Source organism: Hemiscyllium ocellatum, chromosome 8 (assembly GCF_020745735.1).
Source record: "Hemiscyllium ocellatum isolate sHemOce1 chromosome 8, sHemOce1.pat.X.cur, whole genome shotgun sequence".
NCBI classification, from domain to species: Eukaryota; Metazoa; Chordata; class Chondrichthyes; order Orectolobiformes; family Hemiscylliidae; genus Hemiscyllium; species Hemiscyllium ocellatum.
In genome coordinates, this window is record NC_083408.1 from 100,073,205 (window position 1) to 100,101,172 (window position 27,968).

The 27,968-nt window shown below is 40.2% G+C and overlaps 1 protein-coding gene across 1 annotated transcript in view; it reads left to right on the forward strand.

Annotated features, from left to right (window-relative positions):
* The first annotated feature begins 4,509 nt into the window (after window positions 1–4,509).
* Window positions 4,510–27,968, forward strand: part of LOC132817987 (tandem C2 domains nuclear protein) — a 70,129-nt gene continuing 46,670 nt past the window's right edge. The window contains exons 1-2 of the mRNA XM_060828563.1: window positions 4,510–4,572; window positions 5,270–5,606. The gene's annotated coding sequence lies outside the window, so the exon portion shown is untranslated. The remainder of the gene's footprint in view (window positions 4,573–5,269; window positions 5,607–27,968) is intronic.

Sequence of the window (27,968 nt, forward strand, 5' to 3'; positions counted from 1 at the left end):
GTAGAAGGATTGAGTTCCAGAGCAGTAATGTCATACCGCAACTATACAAAATGCTAGGACCGCCACACTTGGAATATTGTGTACAGTTCTGGTCACCCCATTACAGGAAGGATATGGAAGCATTGGAAAAGGTGCATACAGATTTACCAGGATGTTGCCTGGTCTGGAGGGAAGGTCTTATGAGGAAAGGTTGAGAGACTTGGGTCTATTCTCTTTGGAGAGAAGAAGGCTAAGACGAGATTTGATAGAGACATACAAGATGATCAGAGGATTAGATAAGGTAGACAGTGAAAGTCTTTTTCCTAGGATGATGATGTCAGCTTGTACAAGGGGACATAACTACAAATTAAGGGGGATAGTTTTAAGACAAATGTCAGAGGCAGGTTCTTTACTCTGAGAGTGGTAAGGGTGTGAAATGCCCTGCCTGCCAATATAGTTAACTCAGCCACATTAGAGAGATTTAAACAATCCTTGGATAAGCACATGGATGATGGTGGGTTAGTGTAGGAGAATGGGTTTAGATTATTTCACTGGTCAGTGCAAAATTGAGGGCCAAAGGGCATGTTCTGCATTGTATTGTTCTCTGTTCTACATTCTAGTTATCTCAGCTCCAGAACATCTCTGCAGGGGTTCTTCAGGGAAGTGTCCTAGGCCCAATCATTTTCAGCAGTTTTATCATTAACCTTTCCTGTATCAGAAGTTGGGATGTTTGCTGATGATTGCACAATGTTCATCACCATTTATGACTCCTCAGATACTGAAGCAGTCCATGTTCAAATGCAGCAAGGTGTGTACAATATCCAAGTTAAATTGACGAATGACAAGTAACATTCATGTCATACAAATGTCAGGCTATGACCATCCACCAATATGAGATAATCTAATCACCACTCCTTGACATTCAATGGTATTACCATGACTGACTCCTCCACTATCAAAATCTAACTAGAAACTCAACTGTACTCACACATAAATACAAGAGCTACAATAGCAGGTCAGAGGCTAGGAATACTGTGATGAGTAATTCACTCCATGGTTCCCCAAAGACTGTCCACCATCTACAAGGCATGACTTAGGAGTGTGATGGAATACTCCCCATTTACCTGAATTGATGCAGTTCCAAAAACACTCAAGAAGCTTGACATCTTCCAGGACAAAGCAGCCCGCTTAATTGCTACTACACCCATAAACATCCACTCCTTCCACGCACTGATGCTCAGTATGTACTATCTACAAGATACACTGCAGAATCTCAACAATCACTTCCATCTAGAAGGAAAAGGGCAGCAGATATATAGAATCAGCACCACCTTCAAACTCCCATCCAAGCTACTCACCATTTTGACTTTGAAATATATCGCCATTCTGTCACTGCTGTTGAATTAAAATACTGGAATTCCCTCTCTAATGGAGTTGTGGGGAAACTTACAACAGGCAGACTGCAGCAGTTCAAGAAGGAAGCTCACCGTCACCTTCTCATGGCTAACTAGGTACAGGCAATAAATGCTGGTCAGCCAACGATGCTCACATCCCATAAATTAATTTTAAAAAGTCCATCTCCTTCAGGATTCAGAGCTGTTCTCCTATTCCAGCTCCTTAAGACTTCAATACATTGGATGCGGCTTAAAACTTTGCAACTGTAACCTCTTTGGAATCAAACACCTTATATGCTGGCAAGATGGACATTGTGGATCACATTGAGGTCAACAACACATGATTCGATTCCCATTCTGTCTCGCATAGCATTGGGATTGCCTCCATCCTGGAGGCTGCAGCACTGTGAGTCAGACCTGCCTTTGGGCAAAGAACTCAAGAAGAAGAAACGTAAACCAGAACTGCACTTATTCCAGCTGGAATTGCAAAGATTTCTCAGAAATACAGTACAGATTACATAGATTCTATGTGATACCTTTCAAAAAGTGCTTTTACCAAATTCCACTGATAAATCCACAAATATTTTTGATGGGTCAATCCTTGAGAAAAAAAAAATCCAAATTAAAGAACTTCTTTAAAGATCTCCCGTTGTTTCAGGAATGCTGTCTCAGGAATTCAAATCAATTGCACCCAAGCTTAGTCTGTATGCAGCACTTAAAGTCACTAATCTTTGCAGGAAAAGACTTAAGATTGTTCAATTTGTATTTTTTGCAGGTCTTGAATTTATGTTAGGTATTGGTCCATAATTCCTAATGTGGAACATAAATCCTTTTAGTATTACCTGAGTTACAGCTACATTCTGCTTAGGTTGGAAACAAAATGACTGTGAGATGCTGGTGGAAGAAGGTGTGATACTGAACTGAGGAGATTGTGTGTTTCTGTGGGCTGAGGTACTTGTATTAGTCTGGATTCAAGTGCTGATGTATTACATTGTCACAGTTGAAGAACAATCAATTAGTCACTCTTATTTTGCATGTGGAGGATTCTTTTGCTCTGAGAGCTGAGAACTAGCTAGGCAGCAAATCAGTCAGAAGAAAACAAGACAAAAGAATTTGAACTAATATGCAAATCCAAGAATCTCAAAATCAACTGCTTAACTATCAATGATGAATTAATTACTCTTTCTGAATAACCCAGAGATTGACGTGTACAACTTTTATCTTTTATTAGAATGACTTCTCATTTCTAAGTTATTTGTATATGTTTTCTATCTTTACTTCTTTTCATGTCTAAGAACATAAGAAATAAAAGCAGAAGTGAGCCCTTCAGCCTGCAAACGTGACCCACCATTTTATAAAGTCATGGCTCTTCATAGTCCTCAACTCCTCAATATTTCAAAACTATCCACCTTCTCTTTAAATACTTTCAGTGATCTAGCCTCTGTAACTCTCTGGGATAGAGAATTTTGGAAAAGTAGCCTCTGAGAGAAGAAATTCCAGTTTTACATAAGTACTTATTCTGTAACTATGCACCCTAATTCTAATAGCTAGTGAGCTTACTCTTTTATTTCTCATGTAAACTTGCTAAAATTTGTTCCTTTTTAAAACATAAATCCATTTGTGCTGGGAGAAGACCCTTTGTAAATTAACCATGTTGTGACCAACTAAGGGAGGCAGGTGATCAAAGATTAGATTAGATTAGATTACTTAGTGTGGAAACAGGCCCTTCGGCCCAACAAGTCCACACCGACCCGCCGAAGCGCAACCCACCCATACCCCTACATTTACCCCTTACCTAACACTACGGACAATTTAGCATGGCCAATTCACCCGACCCGCACATCTTTGGACTGTGGAAGGAAACCGGAGCACCCGGAGAAAACCCACACAGACACGGGGAGCTATTTCATTCATCTTCATCCAATTTAGGGTAATTTAGGGTATTCTGTCTCAACCTGTTATAATTTGGGGAACATCATTCAAGGTCTGGTTGAAACATGAGAAGTAATGCATGAGGAGATTTGTTTGGAGCTTAAGGTCCATTGGACTGAATGACCTATTTCTTTCCTGTGAATTCTATGTCAGTCTTTATTGTATAGCAAAGAGGATTTTAAGTAAAGCTGAAAAGATGCATGCTGTCAAAGTTTGTATTCATCAGGACAGAATCATAAGAACACCAAATTTCAGAGAGAACAACAATTTATGCTGCATTAGAAGATGGTGCTAATTGGTTGGAAAGTAGACTCTGATTGGTGGAGATGTTACCATGGTAAATGCAGAAGAAACAGTTAACTTAGTAACTTTCTTTTAAATTCAAAGCAACCAAGCCAACTCTGACTGGTCAATGTATTGTCACAGCAAATAATCAGGAATGGTCATCCCCTGAGCTTTTTTTGAAAAAGGCACAAAGTGTGGACATATTCCATTTGTGTTTATAGGGTTTTTTTTAATGCTCATCTATGTAAGGTATTATAGGAGCTGTGTACAGATAGAGTTACAATGTTGGAAATCTGAAAAAGTGCACATGTTAATTTAAAAAAATTGGTTACAAATGTTCCTATGTGCATAATCTCCAAATATCTTTAATATATTACCATCACCGCGGCAGATAAGTGAATGGTGCTACAATTATAAGCATTGGGTGTTGTAATTTTACTTCAATTAAAATAAAATATATGTTGGGATTAACTGAGACCCCATTGCAAGTGATAACTATAGACTTTGTAAATGTTCATGCGTTGTTATTAAACTTGAATTATTTCTTTTAGAAGACCTCATTGAGTTCCTCTAGTCTTTAACATTCTTGGATTCTCATGACTTTTAGAAATATTCAAATTAACTGATTTCCTGTTCCATTTCCTGTATTTATTTTGAGGGTTTTTTTTTCTGCCACTGACTTCCTTTCAATTTCTGGTACAGAGTAAATCTGCAAAAGTAAAACTAAAACATGAGAATATCTGCATGTCTGCATTAATAACAAAAAACAATTGATTTTAATGGGATGAATAATTCTTCTATGGCAATCAATGGGTGACTTTTGAATTGCATTCTTGTCTTGGGTAAACATGGCAGTGAATTAGTGCAGGTAAAAACAATGACTGCAGATGCTGGAAACCAGATTCTGGATCAGTGGTGCTGGAAGAGCACAGCAGTTCAGGCAGTATCCAACGAGCAGCGAAATCGGCGTGAATTAGTGCAAGTGAGTTAAGTGACCAACCGGTTCCTATAATAAATGAACTTATTCAACTTTTGATAAATGTTTATCTGAACAAACTGAAATTGAATTAATAAGAAATCAGAGAAATCTTGATGCGAAGTATTGCCAATATTCCAGTTTTTAAAAAAATTACACTGCAAATACTTGAATGCAAATACTTTAAAGATGCTTGCAAGAGGCTGGTAAATGTGCAATTTGAAAGTGATTTTATTTTTGATGAGTCAAATTAAGTGTTACGTGTAAGGACGTTTTCGATATTTTCTAATAAACCTGCTGATGCACGTCCTGAGCTGATGGGACACGAATACATGCTTCCTAGTTTAGAGGTAGATGCACATCACTGCACCTGAAGAAAGCCTACGATGATTGATAGCGAGAGAAAAAGACGCAAGCGACAGGTTCCGTGAGGGTTAATGGATCAGTGTTACGAGACGATGAGGAGCTGTAGGACCCAGCGGACGCTTGGTACTGGTTAAGATAGAGTGTGAGGTTTGCCTATCGGGGTGAGTGCAGGTAGCTGGGCTCCGGGGAGGGAAGATGGGGTTTGTGACAGAGCCAGCAGCTCGGAAACAACAAGGGCAACCTGTGACAGGGACAAGAAATCAGGAACTGCACTGAGGAGCTGGTGTGGGCGAAAATTACAGAGAAGTTCATTTTTCTCTGTCCTGACTTCACACAGGTAACTTTGTCAACCTGAACTTCCACTGGGGCTGGAACCGATTAAAATTAACAGAAAGCACCCCAAGGCTAATTTTAAGTCCCAATTCTCGAAACAACAACAGCAACGAAAGATGCACCCTGCTCAAAACAATTCCTCTGTGATTTAATTCTGAGAAAAGGCCAGTAGGAGTTGAGCGAGTTTCCTCCTCAGTTTGGAGTGCCGGCTGCGATAGGATCCGTCGGAAGGGAGCTGACCCTACATTACCTTCGGCTGTGAACCCGAATTGCCAGGACCAGGAGCTGCATGAGGAAACCCAGGACCATTCTGGAGATCGGAGTCCAGCATAAACAGAGAGGTGAGTTTGTGAACTCTTCTCTCTCTCTTGAACAAAATACCTTCGGTAGTGACCTTTGGGATGTATGTGACCCCGGCGTGCTTGTAAAAAGAAGTCACAGAATCGGGAGAGTTAGGGAAGAGTAATCCGAACAATACAAGGTTCACTTGACATTCAGCTATAACTTCCACCCAGAGTTGTGAGGTTTGTGGGAACAAGTTTCATGACATTGGGTGGTGTTGGATCACAGAATACAGCAGAGAAATGTTGAACAAGTTCGCCCAGCTGTTCAGTGCCATCCAAATAACTTCCAAACGTGGAGAGCTCTGCCTAGTAGATTAAATGGGGGGGGGGGGGGGGATCCCCCATTGCTACACAGTTGGAAACATAGATTCAAATTGAGTTACTAATTTATCTTGAGAGGATAAATGAAAGGGTTAAAAGTTTAGCCATGTCACGTCAGTAAGTGTGTTTACTGATTAATTTCACAGTCACTGATTTGCACAGCATTGGCACCCTACAGATTTACACAGTGCTGTAAGTACACCTTCAGATGTGCTTAGACACTTTTGTTTCTTAAATTACCAGCCCAGTTGTGCACAAACTCGATTAAGAGCCAGGGATTTTTACAGGAGAGGTGCCCAATTTTATTTTTAACTGTTTGCTCCTGTATGAAATACCAAATTATCTGGAAGATATCACTGGTTCATTTCTGAGATTCATTCCCTTGAGTTAGACAAACAAGAGACTCTTTAAAATTAGCACCCAATGCGGTGACCACTCACTTTTCAACTTGGTGAAATACTTACTGGGGCTAAAGGGCAAGGATTGGCACTAAACAAGGGTCAGTGGTATGGTCGGAATTAAGTTGTGAGGTGACTTTGGAATTGGGGTGGGGAGAATTGATCAGGGAAAAAGATGATAAAAGATATATAGTGCAGAGCATGGGGATTGGTGATAGAAAAGATCACATCATAATAAGTATTATCAAGCTCTCATTTGTGATCTTTTCCAATCAACCTGCTTAGGGATAGAACATAGAACGTACAGGCACTTCATCCCTCAATGCTGTGTCGGCCCTTTATCCTACTCTAAGATCAGACTAACATACATATCCTTCATTGTACTAGCTTCCATGTGCCTATCCAACAGCTGCTTAAATGTCCCTAATGTATCTGACTCTACTATGCAGTGCATTCCACACACCCACCACTCTGAATAAAGAAGCTCCCTCTGACATCTCCCGTAAAGCTTCCTCCAATCACCTTAAAATTGTGGCCCCTCATGATAGACATTTCCACTGTGGGAAAAAAACTCTCTGGCTATCCACCCTATAGTCTCTGGTTAGCCACCTATGGAGTGTGTGGGACTTGACCTCAGGTTCCCTGGCTCAGAGGTAGGGATATTCTCACTTTGCCATAAGGGCTGGCTGGTCTTTCATTCTATTTTTGTCTGTGATTGGAAACATCTCATTTGTTAAGAGACTCTGCATAATGTTTGAGGCATCTCTCCTCTCTCCATGTGTCAATGGGTTGCTGTAATACTGAGTTAAAAAGAGATTTGTTACAGGCAAATCCACTTGAGAACAATTTCTCCAATAGCCATGTTTTTTTAAAATTTGTTCATGAGACGTGTACGTCACTGGTTGGACCAGTACTTATTTCCCAAGCCTAATTGCCCAGAGGATAGTTAAGAATCACTCACGTTGCTGTAGTTCTGGAGTCACATGTAGGGCATACCAGGTAAGGATGGCAGTTTCCTTCCCTAAAGGTCATTTGTGAACTAGATTTTTTTTTTCCTGACAATCATCAATGGTTGCATGGTCATTATTAAATTCTTATTTTCAGCTTATTATTGAATTCAAATTCTGCCATCTGCCTTGGTGGAATTTGAACCCATGACCCCTTAATGGGTCTCTGCATTAATAGTTTGGTGATATTGCCACTAGGCCATCGCCTACCCAGAAATGTACATTTTTGCTTGATGGAACAATGGACTTGGCAGTGCATTGACTGAATATTCTGGAATCTCAGACTGCAAATGGAGAGCGGGGATGAGGTTGGCTGGATGTCTGACATGAGTCACATTGGTGCCAGCAACATAGGACTCGATCACCGTTCTGGCTGGTGTTGGTTTGAGACCAGCTTACCTATGGTGGAACTCACAGCAACGTGGTACAGAGCTGCATGCAGTCAGAAAAAGTCAAGGAGAAGACGGCCACTAGGATATAATAGTGGAGAGCATGATATTGAAGAAACAGCGTCTCAGAATTTGCTGGGAAAATACTGAGGAGTTAAATCCACACGTGTTGTATCTTTTAAAAAAGAAATCAGAATCTGTGATGAGGAAGTTAAAAATCACACAACACCAGGTTATAGTCCAACAGATTTAATTGGAAGCACACTAGCTTTTGGAGCGACACTCCGAAAGCTAGTGTGCTTCCAATTAAACCTGTTGGACTATAACCTGGTGTTGTGTGATTTTTAACTTTATACACCCCAGTCCAACACCAGCATCCCCAAATTGTGATGAGGAAGAGTTACTCAGCGATTAGCGAAATGCTGTGAACTGCTGGATGATTTGCACCATTATGTTTGCAATCACACACTCACCCTCACTTCTTTGTGAATTGTGAGAAAGCACCACATGCTTGCCATGAAAACAAACTAAACTTAGTGCAAAAAGTTAATCCAATGTTGTAAAGACGTTTTTAACGATGAGCTATCTGTTTTTTACAATGGCATTAAGTACTGACTTGGAATAATTGAAACAGCTATAATCTCATTCCGATAGATAGTAAATTAGTCCTGGATGATGCTTTTAAAGTTAAATTTTTCTTATTTTTTTCTTCCTGTTTCTTTTCCTGCTATCTTAATCAAATTATTATTACCTCCTATATTTCTTTCTTGGCAATTGATTTGATTTTCCTGCACTGCATTTACTCCTTCATATTGACTCCCTTTTTTTATCTTTAATTCTCATAGGAAATCAATTGCTGGCCCCAACATTCAACAAGTGTCCACTCAAATGTACCATTAACTTTGTTATCAATTTAGACCCTGGAAATTTGTGGTGAAAAGACCTGAAGGGTTGAGGGGGAAAAAAAAATCACAAAACACATCATTACAAATGACCAAATGAAACAGTAATTTCATTCTTCATTATTTGAATTGTACTTTTACTGTAATTGCATATAGAGTCATAGAGTCATAGAGATGCACAGCATGAAAACAGACCCTTCGGTCCAACCCGTCCACGCCGACCAGATATCCCAACCCAGTCTAGTCCCACCTGCCAGCACCCGGCCCATATCCCTCCAAACCCTTCCTATTCATACACCCATCCAGATGCCTCTTGAATGTTGCAATTGTACCAGCCTCCACCACATCCTCTGGCAGCTCATTCCATACACGTACCATCCTCTGTGTGAAAAAGTTGCCCCTTAGGTCTCTTTTACATCTTTCCCCTTTCACCCTAAACCTATGCCCTCTAGTTCTGGACTCCCCGACCCCAGGGAAAAGACTTTGTCTATTTATCCCAACTATGCCCCTCATAATTTTGTAAACCTCTATAAGGTCACCTCTCAGCCTCCGACACTCCAGGGAAAACAGCCCAAGCCTGTTCAGCCTCTCCCTGAAGCTCAGATCCTCCAACCCTGGCAACATCCTTCTACATCTTTTCTGAACCCTTTCAAGTTTCACAACATCTTTCCAACATCAATATTCCAACAGTGGCCTAACCAATGTCCTGTACAGCCGCAACATGACCTCCCAACTCCTGTATTCAATACTCTGACCAATAAAGGAAAGCATACCAAACGCTGCCTTCACTATCCTATGATTCCTCTTTCAAGGAGATATGAATTAGATTACTTACAGTGTGGAAACAGGCCCTTTGGCCCAACGGGTCCACACCGACCCGCCGAAGCGCAACCCACCCATACATTTGCCCCTTACCTAACACTATGGCAATTTAGCATGGCCAATTCACCTGACCTGCACATCTTTGGACTGTGTGAGGAAACCAGAGCAACCAGAGAAAACCCATGCAGACACGGAGAGAACGTGCAGACTCCACACAGTCAGTCGCCTGAGGCGGGAATTGAACCCAGGTCTCAGGCACTGTGAGGCAGCAGTGCTAACCACTGTGCCACTGTGCCACCGTGCCGCCCACAAGTGAACCTGCACTCCAAGGTCTCTTTGTTCAGCAACACTCCCTAGGACCTTACCATTAAATGTATAAGTCCTGCTAAGATTTGCTTTCCCAAAATGCAGCACCTCACATTTATCTGAATTAAACTCCATCTGGTACTTCTCAGCCCATTGGCCCATCTGGTCCAGATCCTGTTGTAATCTGAGGTAACCCTCTTCGCTGTCAACTACACCTCCAATTTTGGTGTCATCTGCAAACTTACTAACTGTACCTGTTATGCTCACATCCAAATCATTTATGTAAATGACAAAAAGTAGAGGGCCCAGCACTGAACCTTGTGGCACTCCACTGGTCACAGGCCTCCAGTCTGAAAAACAACCCTTCACCACCACCCTCTGTCTTCTACCTTTAAGCCAGTTCTGTATCCAAATGGCTAGTTCTCCCTGTATTCCATGAGATCTAACCTTGCTAATCAGTCTCCCATGGGGAACCTTGTTGAATGCCTGACTGAAGTCCATATAGATCACATCTACTGCTCTGCCCTCATCAATCTTCTTTCTTACTTCTTCAAAATACTCAATCAAGTTTGTGAGACATGATTTCCCCTGCACAAAGCCATGTTGACTATCCCGAATCAGTCCTTGCCTTTCCAAATACATGTACATCCTGTCCCTCTGGATTCCCTCCAACAACTTGCCCTCCACCAACGTCCGGTTCACCGGTCTATAGATCCCTGGCTTGTCTTTACTGCTCTTCTTAAACAGTGGCACCACGTCTGGCATCTTCCAGTCTTCCGGTATCTCACCTGTGACTATTGATGGTACAAATATCTCAGCAAGAGGCCCAACAGTTACTTCTCTAGCTTCCAGCTTCCATATCCTTTTCCACAGTAAATACTGATGCAAACTATTCATTTAGTATCTCCCCCATTTTCTGTGATTACACACAAAGGCCGCCTTGCTGATCTCCTCTCCCTAGTTACACTTTTGTCGTTAATATATTTGTAAAAACCCTTTGGATTCTCCTTAATTCTATTTGCCAAAGCTATCTCGTGTCCCCGTTTTGCCATCCTGATTTCCCTCTTAAGTATACTCCTACTTTCTTTATACTCTTCTAAGGATTCACTCGATCTATCCTGTCTGTACCTGACATATGCTTCCTTCTTTTTCTTAACCAAACCCTCAATTTCATTAGTCATCCACATTCCCTATACCTACCAGCCTTCCCTTTCACCTTGACAGGAATATACTTTCTCTGGATTCTTGTTACCTCATTTCTGAAGGCTTCCCATTTTCCAGCCGTCCCTTTACTTGCGAACATCTGCCTCCAATCAGCTTTCCAAAGTTCTTGCCTAATACCGTCAAAGTTGGCCTTTCTCCAATTTAGAACTTCAACTTTTAGATCTGGTCTATCCTTTTCCATCACTATTTTAAAACAAATAGAATTATGGTCGCTGGGTCCAAAGTGCTCCCCCACTGACACCTCAGTCACCTGCCCTGCCTTTTTTCCCCAAGAGTAGGTCAAGTTTATCTCAGGCTTATTTCACATTGAGTGCTGATTGTCAGTGACATTGCCAAACTAGACACTCACAGCATAAGTGATGAACAAGTGACTTATTCAATTCAATTTGCGCTTTGAAATTGCAACCCCATTACTGGCTAATCCGGTACTAAAACCACTTTTGCCATAACCATTTTATAAAAAAAGATTGTTCACAGGAATAGGGTGTTGCTGGCTAGGCCTATACTTACAGCTAGGCCCATTCCTATTGCTCAGAGGGCATTTAAGGTTCAACCACAATGCATGGGCATGGAGACACATGTAGCTCAGACCAGCAGCTTCCTTCCCTGAAGAACATCAGTGATCCAAATGGATTTTCCTGACAATTAGCAATGGTTTCATGGTCATCATTAGATTCTTAATTCCAGATTTTTATTGAATTCAAACTTCACTACCTGACATGATGGGATTTGAACCCAGGACCCCAAAACATTATTTGGGTCACTGGATTAATAGTCTAGCAATAAGGCCAATGCCTACACTAACAACCTGTCTTTTAGATGAGACATTTAGCAAAGCCTCATAAACTCTCTTGGAAAAACTTGGAAGATTACATTCAAAGATTGAAGGAGGTCCTGGTATGCTGGCCAATATTTATCCCTCAAGCAATGTCACTAGAAACAGATGATCAGGTTATTTACCTTGAGGTGGGAATGTTCTGTCTGTGAATTGGCTTCCTTACTCTACATTTCAACAATGACCACACATTTACAGAAATTAGAAGGTTTTAAAATATTTGAAACTCCCAAGATCATAAAAGTTCTGCATAAGTGTGGTAAAAAGCATTTTTTTTAACTGTTAAATCCTCCAACCTCACCATATTCCTGATAAATTTAACCTTTACTCATTCTGAGCAAGCTACTTAAGGCTGACCACTATACTCTGACTCGATAATACACCATCACACAAATCATGGCCATTATTAATTTGAAGGTTAGGAGGTAACCTGTTACTCTGAGTTACAATCCCATGCATGTTGTGGAAGATTCTGTTCATCTCCCAGTATATATGCCAAGATAGTCCTATGAGTACAATGGAGGTGGGAGTGAAGGTGATAGGTTGGCGAGAAGGTTGGAGTGGATAGGTGGGAAGGAAGATGGACAGGTAGGACAGGTCATGAGGGCGGTGCCAAGTTGGAAGGTTGGATCTGGGATAATGTGGGGGGAGGGGAAATGAGGAAACTGGTGAAATCCACATAGATCCCATGTGGTTGGAGAGTCTCAAGATGGAAGATGAGGGATTCTTCCTTCAGGTGTGAGGTGGTAAGGAATTGGCAATGAAGGCAGCTTAGGACCTGCGTGTGTTTATGGGACTGGGAAGGGGAGTTAAAGTATTCAGCCACAGGGCAGTGGGATGTTTTTGTGCATGTGTCCCAGAGATGTTCTTTGAAGCGTTCCGCAAGTAGGTGTCCTGTCTTCCTAGTGTAGAGGAGACCACATCGGGAGCAATGGACACAACAAATGATGTGTAAGGAAGTGCAGGTAAATCTCTGATGGAAGTGGAAGGCTACTTTGGGAGCTTGGACAGAGTAAAGGGGGGAGTTATGGGCGCAGGATTTGCGATTCTTGCGGTGGCAGGGGAAGGTTCCAGGAGGGAAGGAAGATATGTGGTTATGTTCAGTGAAGGAATTGGTCTTCCTGGGAGCAGATGCGGCGGAGGCAGAGGAATCGGGAATAATGCTATCCCTTATTTTCAATTTCTCCGCCCCCGCAGCATCTTCTCCCAGGAGAACCAGTTCCACCATAGAACCTAGAAGATTGGCTCCTTCTATAAATGCCACAGTTTCCCCTCCCACATACTTGATGGTGCCCTCCACTTCCCACAACTCCACCCTCAAACCCTACCACTCCAACCACAACAAGGACAGAAACTCCGCCCTCAAACTCCACCCCCCTCCCATTTATCTCTGAGCCCCCTTGGCTCCACAAGCCTCATTCCTGATGAAGAGTTTATGCTCGAAACGTTGATTATCCTGCTCCTTTGATGCTGCTTGACCAGCTGTGCTTTTCCAGAATCATACTCTTGACTCTGATCTCCAGCGTCTGCAGTCCTCACTTTCTCCCAGTGCTCATTATGCTGCTGGATTAGTAATGCAGACTAAAATTTGCAAATTCAAATTCTGCCATTGCAGTTGCGAAATTCAGTTCATTAAATAAATCTAACATTATAAAATTGGCATTCGTAATTGTAACTCAGGATTGTCATAAAAATTCAACTAATTCACTAATGCCTGTTAGGAAAGAAAATGGTTTGATCTATAGGTTCCTGGAAACCGACAAAAGCATGGTAGATCATAACCCCCTTTCAAATGGCTCAGTAAACCACGCAGTTGATACACACCAGACTCGAGAAGGTGATTGAGCACTAATTTCTCAAGGACAATTAGGAATGGGGAAAAATGACTACGCTTGTGACATTTATGCACTGTCAATGAAGGAGAAGAAATACCTGTTCATTCCTGACTGCCCTCCCACCTGTAGGTGGAGGCTTACTGGAAATAAAGCATTATTATTCATTCCACAGTGGAATCAAAACTAAAATAAATCTCTAAACCAAGATTTAGTCTTGGATTCAGACTGCCATTGTGAATTGTTGCTTTACTTGAATGTTTTGACGTCAGTTAAATTTACTGATAAGATTACAGCACCAGTAATCTATTGTGTGAACTACGAAATCAAAAGTATCATAAAGTGAATGGAAACCATTTGAGCAATGACTATTGATTTACAGTATCCTTGTATTAAAGCTTTATCAGTGAGTGATGATTGGTGCTTTAATGTGGGCCAACAAAAACTACATGCATAATAGAGCTGGTTTTTTTAACATGAACTTTTAGCTTTACCATGTTTTGTTGGGGGTGCTCACTTTTGTTTCTGGCGGCATTTCTCCAGCATTCTGTGTATTTGCTTGCAGAGTTCTCCTCCAGAAACATTCTGGAGCAGGCTCTGAAGATATTCAGCAATGTTTGGACCTCCTGTTGTTGAAACTACTTTCCTACTGTACCAACAGTACATTGAAATGTACCTGTAGTTGAGCCAATGAATTTGGTGGGTGACTGACAAGCTGTTTTCCATTTTTAGCATTTGACTGGAACATGGAGTAAAGAAGGGACTGTAGTGCAAGGAATTGAGAAGAAGTGTTTAAACCATCCAGACTCAGTATATTTGAGTACAATGATTTAACTGGATTTGAGTTTACCTATATATAGTTATATCTAATACATAATATGTAGTGGTTATATCAAGTACAGAGCCGCAGAGTCAAACAGACACTTCAGTCTGACAGTCCATGCCAACCATAATCCCAAGCTAAACTAGTCCTGGCCCATATCTCTCCAAACCTTTCCTTTTCATGTACTTATCCAACTGTTTTTTAAACATTTTAATTGTATCATCATCCATCTGGAAGTTCATTCCACACGTGGACCACCTGTGTGTAGAAAAAAAAATGCCCCTCATGTCTTTAAGTGTCTCCCCTCTCACCTTTAAAAATGTGCTCTCTAGTCTTGAAATCCCCCAAACAAGGGAAAAGACAGCTACCATTAACTCTATATATATATATATATATATATATATATATAAGGTAGCTTCTCAACTTCCTACACTTCAATGAAAAAATGTCATAGCCTATCTAACCTTTCTTTACAACTTCGGGTTATATCAAGTATATGATATTAGTAGCAGTCTTAACTGGTGTAGTTGTTAAACCGGGGAAGTAGACAGTACAAAAAACAAGATAAGGTGATGCTGGAAATCTGGACCAAAAAACAGTAAACACTGCAAAAATATTGTAGGTCTGGGCACATCTGTGTGAGCGAGAAACTGAGTTATCTTTTCAGGTCTGTGATATTTCTTCTTCAGAATGGGAAAAAGTTGGAGGTTTTGGGCAAATGAGGAAGGTGGCAATAGGAAGAAGAACAAGAGAAGAGATTGAAGAAGAGTCTGTTTATCTCCATGGGTCTATGTGTTAGGAGTTAGATAATATAGTCAGTTTTGCTATAACGTGTGTTAATTCAACACGAATCGACTTTAACGTGATTTAAGAATTTAGAACATTGTTTGTAGAATGCAAACTTTACCTGTACTGGCTATAATGTGATTCCAGCCCCATCAATTAAAATGACACTGCTATTGCACGAGTTTCTTGTAGCACGAAATTGCACGAAAACAGAACTGTCGCATTATATCAGAACCAACGCTACACTCCAGATCCTCTTACAGGTACACAGAAAGAAGGGTTTTGTTTTAAAAATGGAGATTAAAATATAAGCCCTGGGCCATCTTGTAATGTTAGAAATCTGAAGGTTGTGAGTTCAAATCCAGTTTTGATAAACTGTGAAATTGACTTCAAGAAGTTTGGTTTTGGAAACGGACTTTGGAAGGTCCTGGATTACTATAAATACTCAACTAGATTGCTCGTGTGATAAGAACATATAGTGCCTGAGATGCTCAGCAAATCCAACAGCATCAGTGGAGTGACAAACTGAGTTTAATGTTTAAAGTTAATTTTGACTCAGTGTTAACTTTGTTTCTGCCTGCCTGATTGTAGCTAGGTCTGCTAAACATTTCCAGCATTTGCAGTACTCTAAGTTTGTTACTATCATTTGTAAAGAAAAGCTGTCATCTTTACCTTGTCGAGACTAAATATATCTCTCTTTATGACACACCTCTATAGCAGGGGTGATTTGAATCCAGATCTTCTAACTCAGAGCTAGGAACACTGCCACTGCACTCTATGATCCCTTATCTTGTCTGATGTACATGCCTCACATTGTGGTTCACCTGTTCAATTTCAACCAGGCAATTAGAACTGACTCTGATGCAACTTTGTCAGTGTTGCAAGAACATTTAAAAATGAAGCAAGAGGATAATCTGTTCCAACTATTTAGATATTTCAGAAATCATCTGAAAATGTACTTCTGATAATTGATTTTTTTAAAGCATTGTACTTCTACATTGGTGATAAAGATTAAGCAGGACTGGAGGATTAAAAAAAAGTTACATGAGCTCATTCTCAACAACATTGCTCCCCACCCCCTCTTAATGGATTCTGCCCACTCATTTATGGTTCTGTAGAATTCCCCTGCTTAATCTCTCTGAAGATGTGGGAACAGATTTGCTAACCCACGATAGGCCCACAAAAGCAAAATTGGCCAAACTGTACCAAAACACCCAGAATTCCCATGCAGGCTCACAAGCCAAATGAGACCCACGCAGACGAAGCAATACGCTTCAAGCTCCCGCTAACAATGACAGAGCACCACAAATATCTCAAAGCCCCAAGGGCAGTTTCACAACTCAGCAATACCAAAGCCACACAAAGAGCAGGCCAGACAGAGTGGCACCAGCAAGGGGCATGCTCCAGGAACAGGACAATGGAAGCACCTCACCACTTCAGAGGAAACATTAACACCTATCTATGAAGAGGAATGGAACATCGATACTGTCAGGATGTTGCATTGTGTGAAGAAACAGGACATTCATCTGATTTTTGTTTTCCAATTAGCATCCTTGCAACTAGATTACTCCATTTCCAGATGCATTGTAGTTTCCCATTTCTTGATCAGCATCATTGTGCAGCATTATTATAAAACTGGACTCATGCTCAGTTCCGGGAAGAGAAATCTGATCTACCTGTTCAGACTGTCATCTAACCTATTGGGCAAATTTCTCCAACAGAAGATAACGCAAAAAATAAACACGACCCTGCGCAATCTCAATTCATTCTCAAATTTTAAAAAAATCACTGGTTTTGGGTTGTCCTGGATTCTTTATTCTAACCAAATAATAAATAATTCAAAAGTGTGTTTGGTGCTGCCTAAGTAATGGTTCCAGGGTGCCTGGGTGCAAATTTTCTGATGATTCCATTGCTTCTTCTTTACAAAACAAACTTCAACAAACAACTCTTTGTTGAAACTTTTGGTCAGCCCTCATTATGTCATCATCTTTCACTTTTTTGTCAGTATTGTCTCATTATCCCTTCGTAGCCCTTTGGTACTTTCTTCGAACATTAAAGCAGTTAATGAATTCTCAACCTTAAGCTATTTCTGAATAACGTGAATAGCATAAGGAATGCATAAATGAATCTACTAGTCACCTCCATCCAACTGCAATTTTATGATTCATTAACCATCTACTTTCTTTTGTCTAACCAATCTGTCATTAGTTCTGTTAGCCTAACCTTCACTAAAAACCTCAAATTGGTGGTTCTTTCAAACTGTAAATAGAATGAGGCTCCAGCAAAAACATTTAACATGTATTGTGAATAATCATGCAATTTGGCACATGTTGTAGTTACCAATGTGCTGAACAACTGTGTTTGCTGAGTTGCTGAAGAACTGGAGACACTTAATTCATACAAACTGTTCTCACGTTTCGCACCAGTGAACCCTTTCAATCAGTGTTGTCTGACAGCAGCATTTTTCTCTTTGCTATCCTGAGCTTTACTGATGGACAATTACTTCAAATTGCCATATATGGTTGGCAAGAGAGGAAGATGACCAACATATGTTTAGCAAAGTTTAGTTAGTCCAGTGATGTTCATAGAAGGAACTCCTAAACCACTGGATCGCAATCTTATAGACATTATAAGCATTTTTGACAAAGCTGTATCCATTATTTACTCTTCATTTCCCTGTTAGGGTTGAACTACTTAAGGAGTGACATGTAGGCCAGACTAGGTGAAAACAGAAGGTTCCCTTCACAGAAGGACATTAATGAATTAAGGAGGGTTTTACAGCCATCTAGCAGCTTCCATTTTCCTTTTCTAATGATTAGTTTTGTTGGATTCAGGATTTGAATTCACCATCTTTATGTTAACAGTGATCATCGCTAGGCTACATTAAGACCTTATACTTGAGGGCTGGATTTATCTTTTAGTGACAGCAACATCAGCTAGAATTCCTAGGACATGTGTCATACACACAGAATGACACTGCAAATATATTTCCAACAATATTTCCATGAAGCTTAGAGGCACAGTAGCTGTGCAGATCAGATTGGCTTTGTCATTATGTATGATACTACTTGGATGGAACTTAATATCATAAAATCCCTACAGTGTGGAAACAGGCCATTTCACCCAACAAGTCCACACCGACCCTCCAAACAGTATCCCATGCAGATGCATTCCCCTACATTTACCGCTGACTAATGCACCTAACCTACACACCCTTGAACACAACGGGCAATTTAGCGTGGCCAATTCACCTAACCTGCACATCTTTGGACTGTGGGTGGAAACCCACACAGCTACAGAGAGAATGTGCAAACTCCACACAGCCAGTCGCCTGAGGCTGGAATCGAACCTGGGTCCTTGGCACTATGAGGCACCTCTGAGCCACTATGCCAATACAGTTGAATATTTAACTTTGAACCTTTTAAAATAGGGTTATTATCTATAAAAAGTGTTCACACGGCGTCTGTACGTCAAATGCATTTTGAATAGTTACTAAGTAAGATTGTGTCTACATTACATGTCTCTGTCTTTGTCTTTGATCAATACAATATTGATACATTTCAATCATGTATCATTAATAATGACTTGAATCTTGCCCCCTCTTTTATGTAAGGACACTGGAAAAGGTGCAAAACAAAACTGGAGGAAGGTTTTCAGAATGGAGAGCTTATAACGATAAATAAAGACGGGAGACGCTGTGTTTGGTCTGCTGATATGAGAAAGTTGATAGCTGACTTAAAATTTATGAAAGTATAGAAAAGAAGTTTCCAGTTATGTGAGAATCCAAAACTGGAAGTCATAAATCTAAGATAGTCAGGAAGAAATTCAAGATAAGCTTCTTTAATTAGAGAGTGGTTAGAATGTGGAACATGGCACAAATGAGATGTATAGCACAGATGTTTAAATGCCAACAACTTAGATTAATATAGCTCCCCTGCCCTACATTTACCCCTGACTAATGCACCTAACCTACACATCCGCGAACACAATGGGCAATTTAGCGTGGCCAATTCACCTAACCTGCACTTTGGACTGTGGGACGAAACCCACGCAGCCACAGAGAGAATGTGCAAACTCCACATAGCCAGACATACATCACAACACAGTCATAGTGTTCGGTGCATTAGTTTGAGGGAAATGGGTCTGGGTGGGTTACTCTTCGGAGGGTTGGTGTGGACTTTCGCACTGTAAGGAATCTCATCTAATCTCAGAACCCCCACATCCCAAGGAATTTTTTGGGTTCAGTGTGAAGTAAAATTATACACTAAAGCACATAAGATAATATTTGGATATATTTATTTTCTTTTTGATTGAACAATCAAGTAGGTTTAAGGGAGAACCTCAAAAGAAGAAAACGAGGAGGAGAGGAGAGAGCTTTGCTCAGGAAATTCTTGTGGTTAGGGCCCAGGCAGCTGAAGGCACAGCATTGATGGGTGTTCCTAATTTTGTTTGCTACACCAAGCGGCTAGAATGGAATGAGTGCAGATGTTTCAGAGAGTTGTGGGGCTTGAGGAGCTTACAGAGATAAGGAGGGATGAGGGCAGGGGGGAATTTAAAGAGAAGGATGGGAATTCTAAAATTTAGGTGTTGTGTGGCAGGGAGCCAGTGTTGGTAAGTGAGCACATGGCTTATTCATGAATAAAATTTGTTGTGACTTAGAAAATAGTCAGTAGAGGCCTGATCATCTCAAGTTAAGAGAAAGGTGGAATATGAGAGGTCAGCCAGGACTGCATAGGATTTGTCAAATCGAGAGGTAACAAAGACATGGATAATGGATTGAACAGCAGCAGTTGAATGATGATATGGGAACAAAATAAATTGTCTTACTGATGGAGCAGCAATGTGGTCTGAAACCCATCTCAGAGTCAGGTACGACACTGAGATTGTGAATCATTTGGTTTAGCTTCAGATTGTGACCGGGAGAAGGCTAGAGTTGGTAGTTAGGGACCAGAGATTGGGAGTCTGGGCCAAAGACATAGCTTTAGTCTTCCCATTATTTAATTGGAGGAAACTTCTATTCATCCAGTAAATTGTCTCTCAGTTTAGTGGAAGAGTTGGGGTGACATGATAGCTCACTGGTTAGCATTGTTGCTTCACAGTGCCAGGGACCTGAGTTCAATTCCAGCCTTAGGTGACTGTCTTCAATGGTGTTTGCACATTCTCCCTGCATCTGCTTGGGTTTCCTTCTGCAGTCCAAAGATGTGCAGATTAAGTGGATTGTCTATGCTAAATTGCCCTGTAGTGTGCAGGATAGGTGGTAATTGTGGGAATAGCGTCAATCTGGCTAGGATGGTCTTCGGAAGGTCAATGTGAACTCAATGGGCCAAATGGCCCCTTTCTGCACTTGTAAGGATTCTATGAGTTGAGAGAGCTGGAGGTGAGGTCAAGCTGAGTCTGACCAACGTACGTGTGTAAACCAAAATTAAACACCATTGGTTGATGTCCTTGAGAGGCATCATGGTGATTAGAAAATACTATGGGTCTAAGGACAGCCATTGCAGGACACCAGAAGTAACCCTGTGGGAGCAGCAAGTGAAACCTTTTTAAATGGCTATAATTGGATGAATAAGAATGGAGCCAAATGAAAGCAATCTCACTCAGTTGGTTAACAGTGAATAATGTTTAAGAAGATAGGTCACCTTCATCACCGTTATTAAGAATGTGCTAATGACTTTGCAAAGTATCATAATGGTTGAAGAAACCTGACTGGAGGGATTCAAATATGAAATTCCTGAACGGATGGATGTGGTTTGAGGGGTGGCAATTTCCTCAAAGACTTTGGAGAGTAAGGGAAAAGATAGATAAAATATGAGAGGGAAAGGAATAGCAATATATTCATAAGGTGAGAGGAAGCAACAGTGGAGGAGACTCATGTGAAACATAAATAGCGGCATGGAGGTGTTGAAACAAAGGCTTGTTTTTACATTGTAAATCCCAAGTAATTAATCAACATTGTGTGAAAGCATCCATGTTTCCTGCCTGCAGGTCAGCGTGTGACCTGTGCACAATTAAACTGGAAGTGTTCAATCAACAACCTCTAGACTGTATCTCACATTAGCAATGACTGTGTCTCTTGTCAAAAACTTGTGTAGGTCAGAGATGTTGCTGACATTTCTTTGAGTCACTGCCTAGTCCTGCAAGTGTTCTATTCGCGGATCTCTCCCATTCATTGGACAGGAAATTAGACAGGAAGCAGGTTTTGATTTTGAGAATTTGCATACAAAACTACACAGCTCAGTGAAAGGAAAGAAAGATATTCCCTACTTGAGATGTTTATCTGAAATTTTTACATCAGAAGCTTTAATCTGCCTTAACTTTAATCCTTCTGCCTCATTGTTTATTTCAGCATCTTCTTTATATTTCTGATTTGTTGCGATTACAGATTGCATTCTTTTTGCTTACTCACAAGACTCCTAAATGGAAATATAATCGAAATGAAGCCTCAGCCTCAAAAACCAGTATATCTTTATTATAATTACACTTTCAGCGGATGAGTTTATTTCTTTTTAAGGCAGCAGTGGGCAAGGATCAGAGGTAATTAGAGAAAATTAACAGATGTAGAAGTGAATGATGGGTGGTAGATTTAGCTCCACTCCCTATAAAAGTAGATCGAGCAATTACAGAACAAAAACATTTAGTCTTGCAGAAAAACTCCTGAATTTATACAATATATTTCATGACCTCCGGATGTTCTAAGCCCTCTATAGCTAATGAAGTGTTTAGGAACTATAGTCACTGTTGGGATGTAGGGAACATAGCAGCCAATTTACACAAACCATACAAATTCCATAAAGTGAATACAGACTGGGGAAATGGAAGTAATATCATGACTCAGATTGTTGTGGTTCTGTTCGCCGAGCTGGAAGTTTTTGCTGCAAACGTTTCGTTCCCTGGCTAGGATATCAGCCTATTTGGATACATAACGAGCTGGTATGGCAACAGCTCTGCCCAGGACCGTAAAAAACTACAGAAAGTTGTGTACACAGCCCAGACCACCACTCAAGCTAACCTTCCATCCACACTTCTCATTGCCGTTGCTGCCAACATCATCAAAGACCCTCCCACCCCAGTAATACTCTCTTCCAACCTCTCCTATTAGGTAGAAGATACAGAAGCTTAAACACACATGCCAATGGGCTCACAAATAGCTTCCCTGCTGTTATTTGACTACTGAATGGACCTAGGAGAAAGTGAGGACTACAGATGCTGGAGATCAGAGCTGAAAAATGTATAGCTGGAAAAGCGTAGCAGGTCAGGCAGCATCCAAGGAGAAGGAGAATCGACGTTTCGGGCATAAGCCCTTCTTTAGGAATCATACTGAATGGACCTCTCTAATTTCAAATCTGATGTTTATCTTTTATGTACCTTCTGTGTGGCCATAACTTTGTATGGCTTCTCACTGTCTAAATACCCTATGATCTGTATGTCCTTGTATGTTATGATCTGCTTGTACTGTTCATAAAACAAAACTTTTCACTGTTATTAGGTATATGTGACAACAATAAATCAATTCAAATTACTGTGGTAGATACATTTCATAAGCAACTATTGATAACTTCACTATTCCAAAACAGTGCTCTCAATGAAAAATCATTCAGTGTATTTAACTTCCTTCAACTGTTTCATCCTTTATTAAAACTAGCCCTTGTGTTAATTGACCCATTTCAAAAACTTCATAATCATTTGGAACTGTCATTAAATCTATGAACATCAGGCAGCTGACTGAGATGTTGATAGATTGATGCTTATACTTTGATGATAGCCTTCAAACGTATGTCAGAAGACAGAGTTAAATAGCAGGACAAGATATTTAAATGCTCTAATGGCTCCCCTGAAAGACGTCTAATAGATCCAATGAGCTGGACATTTCCAATGAGTTCATCCACTTTTTTATTATATTCATGTCTACTTCGGTCAATCCAAAAAGGTCATCTTACCTCTATCAAAGAGCAACTGATCTCTTCCAAACATGTTTAGAGACCATCTCCAAAAGGGTACTACACCTCTTCAAAGAAACCAGTAACTTTAGAACTTCTCTCGTTACATCTGAAGTGCACGTGTCATATCTTGAGCACCCTACCATTAAAACTTATGGGAAGCATATGTACTTTATATATCTCGTTGCCTCTATGAGCTAAGTGCAAATTACAGCCTGGTACTGTTCAACCTGCTCCTCCCCAAACCAGCCACTTCAGAAATGGTAGAGACCAGTTTAGGGAGCAGGACCTCTGTATTTCAGCCTCCTATACCATGTTTGGTTAGAGCCCCTCTATCTGTGCAAAAGTTAAGGCAAGAATTTCTGCCATTGCAGGAAAAACTCATTTTTATTTAACAAAGAGTATTTCTCAAAAGTAAAACCCTAACAAAAATCACAAACATTGTGAAAGCTTAAAATGGAAATGACAAGATTCTCATTTTAATTAGTAATTCTGATAATTCATAAAATGCTGCTACTTCTCGAACTGTTCATATGATAAAATGACAATATGGAAAGGTATTGACATAAACAGCAAATGGAAAGATTCAGCCCCTTTCCCAGCAATGCATTTTACAGACAATCAATCCCAGTGAAGTATTAATTCTACTTTGATTTCTGCCTTAAATAATTCTTTTCAGTCCTTCTCCTTGGACTGCTGAAGATAGCTGCTGAAGCAGCTTAAGATTTCTTTATTCCAAGCTCTGAAGTCCTGAAGATTTGTTTTCAATTCTGACAGCCTAGAGATTTCTATAAAATGTTGCAACCTGAAATTTGTTACAAACTAAAGCCTCATAGTCTGAAGTCTTCTTAAAATTAAAAAAAAAACCTGCCCTTCTGCTAGGATGATTTCTCTTCGTTTGAAAGCAACCTACAAGTAGTGCAGGGCAATCTGTCTACCAGAAACATGAATCTGTCAAATTTCATTCCATTGAAATCTACTCTATCTGAAAGCCATAATGGGACAATCCACCACCCAGTGAAAATGTAAATCAATGTCTTTCTTATTGTTCTCCCACCTCTCTGCATCCATGCTTTGTAGCCTTGCCACTTTGTAAGCATTCTTGGTTAGAGACAAAATTACTGCAGAAGCTGGAAATCAAAGTAGACAGGCAGGAGGCTGGAAGAACACAGCAAGCCAGGCAGCATCAGGAGGTGAAGTTGACATTACGGTGTTCACCCAAACCGTTGTCTTCTCCACCTTCTGATGCTGCCTGGCTTGTTGTGTTCTCCCAGCCTCCTGCCTGTCTATGTTGTAAGCATTCAGCAATTCTTTGGTAGCTGATTTGAGTCATTTAACTTCAATCATGTGATTTCTTGGTAGCGTTGTCTCTTGTCAAAAGTTAAAATGACTTTCTGACCTTTGGTTAAAAAAACGGGTAAAGAAACAATTATGTTTACATGAAACGCAGAAGCTGTATTCACTATGTTTCCTCATTTTATGATGTATGTTTATGACTATTTCAGTTAAATATCTACCAACAACATATACATATAATTAGTAAGCAACAGCAGTGGATAATATCTCAACTGTGAATTTAATTGAAGTCATACACAATTTTATATCTATAATCATTTCAAAACTGTGCTAATGATAATATATGGAGGAGAAACATTAACTTGTTTTTGTTTGTTCTTGCATCACTTGATAACTGTATGTCATTATACAGGTTGCCCATAAATTGCTTAGAGTCCGCTTTGCCACAATACAGCTCTTCCAATCACCTTGTGAATGGAAGAATCATTCTATTTACCTACCACTGGTTATCTGTCAATTAGCAGGGGATTGGTATTCTTGTTTCTTAGACATCAAAGTGCGTCATGCATAATTAAGTACTTTGTTGATTGCATACGGGTTGATTTTTTTTCATTGTGTTTCCAGACATTAATTATGTTAAAGACACAGTATAAATCCAATTTGTATATCGGAGAGGTTTGAGGGAGTGGTATCAGGGAGTGATTTGGAGATTTGAAGTATGATTGGATGAGCACCTTAATCTAAAAATGAAAGTGGTGTTGCACACATCATCATTTCCTTCTTTTCTCTAATTTATGGGAACAGATCTAGGGGTGGAGTATTATGTTCACTGCTTCAGTACTGATCTAGTCAAATGATCTTGCTGCCTTTTGTGGAACTTGTCAAATTTCATTCCATTTAAACCTACACTATGAGGAAGTCATAGAGTCATAGGCATGTACAGCAGGGAAACAAACCCATTGGTTCAACTCATCCATGCTGACCAGATATTCTGAATTAATCTAGTCCCATTTGCCAGCTTTTGGCACATATCCCTCTAAACCCTACCTTTTCATATACCAATCCAGATGCCTTTTAAATGCTGCAATTGTACCAGCCTCCACCATTTCTTCTGGTAGCTCATTCCTTACACGTACCACCCCCCGTGTGAAGAAGTTGCCCCTTAAGTCCCTTTTATATCTTTCCCCTCTCACCTTAAACCTATGCCCACTAGTATTGGACACCCCTAACCTGAGGAAAAGAGCTTGACTCTTAACACTATCCATGCCCCTCAAGATTTTATAAACCTCTACAAAGTCATCAATGCTCCAGGGAAAGTAGCCCCAGCTGATTCAGCCTCTCCCTATACCTCAAACTCTCCAACACTGGCAACATCTTTGTTAATCCTTTCTGATAGCAGGAGACCAGAACTGAATGCAATATTCCAAAAGTGGTCATACCAATGTCCTGTACAGCTGTAAGATGATCTCCCTACTCCTATAATCAATGGACTGACTTATAAAGGCAAGTGTGGCAAATGCCTTCTTCACAACTCTGTCTACCTGCAACTGTACTTTCAAGGAACTATGAACATGCACCTCAAGTTCTCTTTGTTCAGCAGTACTCCCCAGGACCTTACCATTAGGTGTATAAGAACTACCCTGATTTGCCTTACCAAAATGCAGTACCTCACATTTATCCAAATTAAGCTCCATCTGCCACTTATCAGCCCATTTGTCCATCTGATCAAAGTCCTGTTGCACTCTGAGGTAACCTTCTTCACTGTCTACTAAAAAAACATTTATTTGTGTACAATAACAATTGTTATGCTAACTGAACAATTATTAGATTTATTTTTAAGACATGTTTGCTTGGCATAATATTTAGCAAAATATTGGACTTTGCTGTTCTGTTCAAACAGGTTTTCAGCTACCTTTGGCAAGTGCCTTTGCCACTTCCATTAAAATATTAACAGTCTTTTTTTCCACAAAGGCAAGCTCATGGTTAAATGAGTTAATGAGTTTTTCTCACCCAAGGCAAGTCCATAGCTAAAAAGGGCAATGTATATATTCTTTAGCCATTTACCAAAGAACTGTTAATTAGAATCAGTATCGGCATAGATTCGTAATGATGGGCACTTGTAGGTCTCCTTGAGCTAAGTCCTTATTGCTATGCATTTATGTTAGATAAGCTATTCTGTACTAAACCTATTAAAATGTAATTTTACTCCACAAACTTTCCAATTTTATTGAATTTCTAAATCCTTGAAACATCAGCCTTTGGTTGAACTCTAAACAATTCAGCTCTCACCTACTATCTTGGGAAGTGACAGCAAGAACCAGCAAAGAATGAAGACTGATAGGACATTGATATACATGTTCTGAAACATTAAACACAAGAGCAAAATCTTGAGTTTTTTTTGCATTAAATTTCTTTGGCTGCATACTGAAGCCATTGTAAGAAAATGAATGATTGGATAAAGAGAGCATTTCGCTTGACTAATTAGCATAATTGAGGTAAAAACAATGACTGCAGATGCTGGAAACCAGATTCTGGATCAGTGGTGCTGGAAGAGCACAGCAGTTCAGGCAGCATCCAAAGTGCAGCGAAATCGACGTTTCGGGCAAAAGCCCTTCATTAGGAATAAAGGCAGTGCGCCTGAAGCGTGGAGAGTCTTTATTCCTGATGAAGGGCTTTTGCCCGAAATGTCGATTTCGCTGCACTTTGGATGCTGCCTGAACTGCTGCGCTCTTCTAGCACCACTGATCCAGTAATTAGCATAATTGGATTAATTGTGTGTACTGGAAACTGAAGATACGGAATGGTCTCAGCTGGCATTATATAGTCAAGAACATCATATAATAACAAATAATTAAATTAAACAAATGAAGTCATAATGAAACAATCCACCACCCAATTAAAATGTCAATCAATGTCTTACTTCTTGCTCATCACCACCACCCCACTTCAATTATGCTTTGTAATGTAATAATGTTGTACAGATCAAATATAGCGGTCACTTGGCGAAACTGTGGAAAAAATAATAAGAAAAACTGGTATTTGATGTTGATTTTCAACTCTCTCCATTTAGGGAGAAATGTTGCCAGGATGCAGTGAGAATGTATTTCTTTTTGAATAATACCTTCAGATTTTAACAGCTACTTAGACTGGAGCCTTATCTCACCAATTCAATGCCTGACCTAACCAGTACTATTGACCATTAATTACACTCAGTACTGCATTGGAATTCCAACCTATGATTGCAGCATGGCAAGGATTTTACATTTTACAATGCAGCAAAGGTAACTCCAGTAATAAAAAAAAATGTACTGGACAAGCTGGAAAACCAAAGCTAAACGTGACATTCTGGAGCAATGTAGCTGTTTTGTCCCTCTTCTGGAGAGTGAAACAGAGTTAATATTTATGTGATTCCTCTTCAGAACTGCTACCAAAGATAAATACCAGTTGAGTGAAGCACCTGCTTTTTAAGTGCAAATTTCTA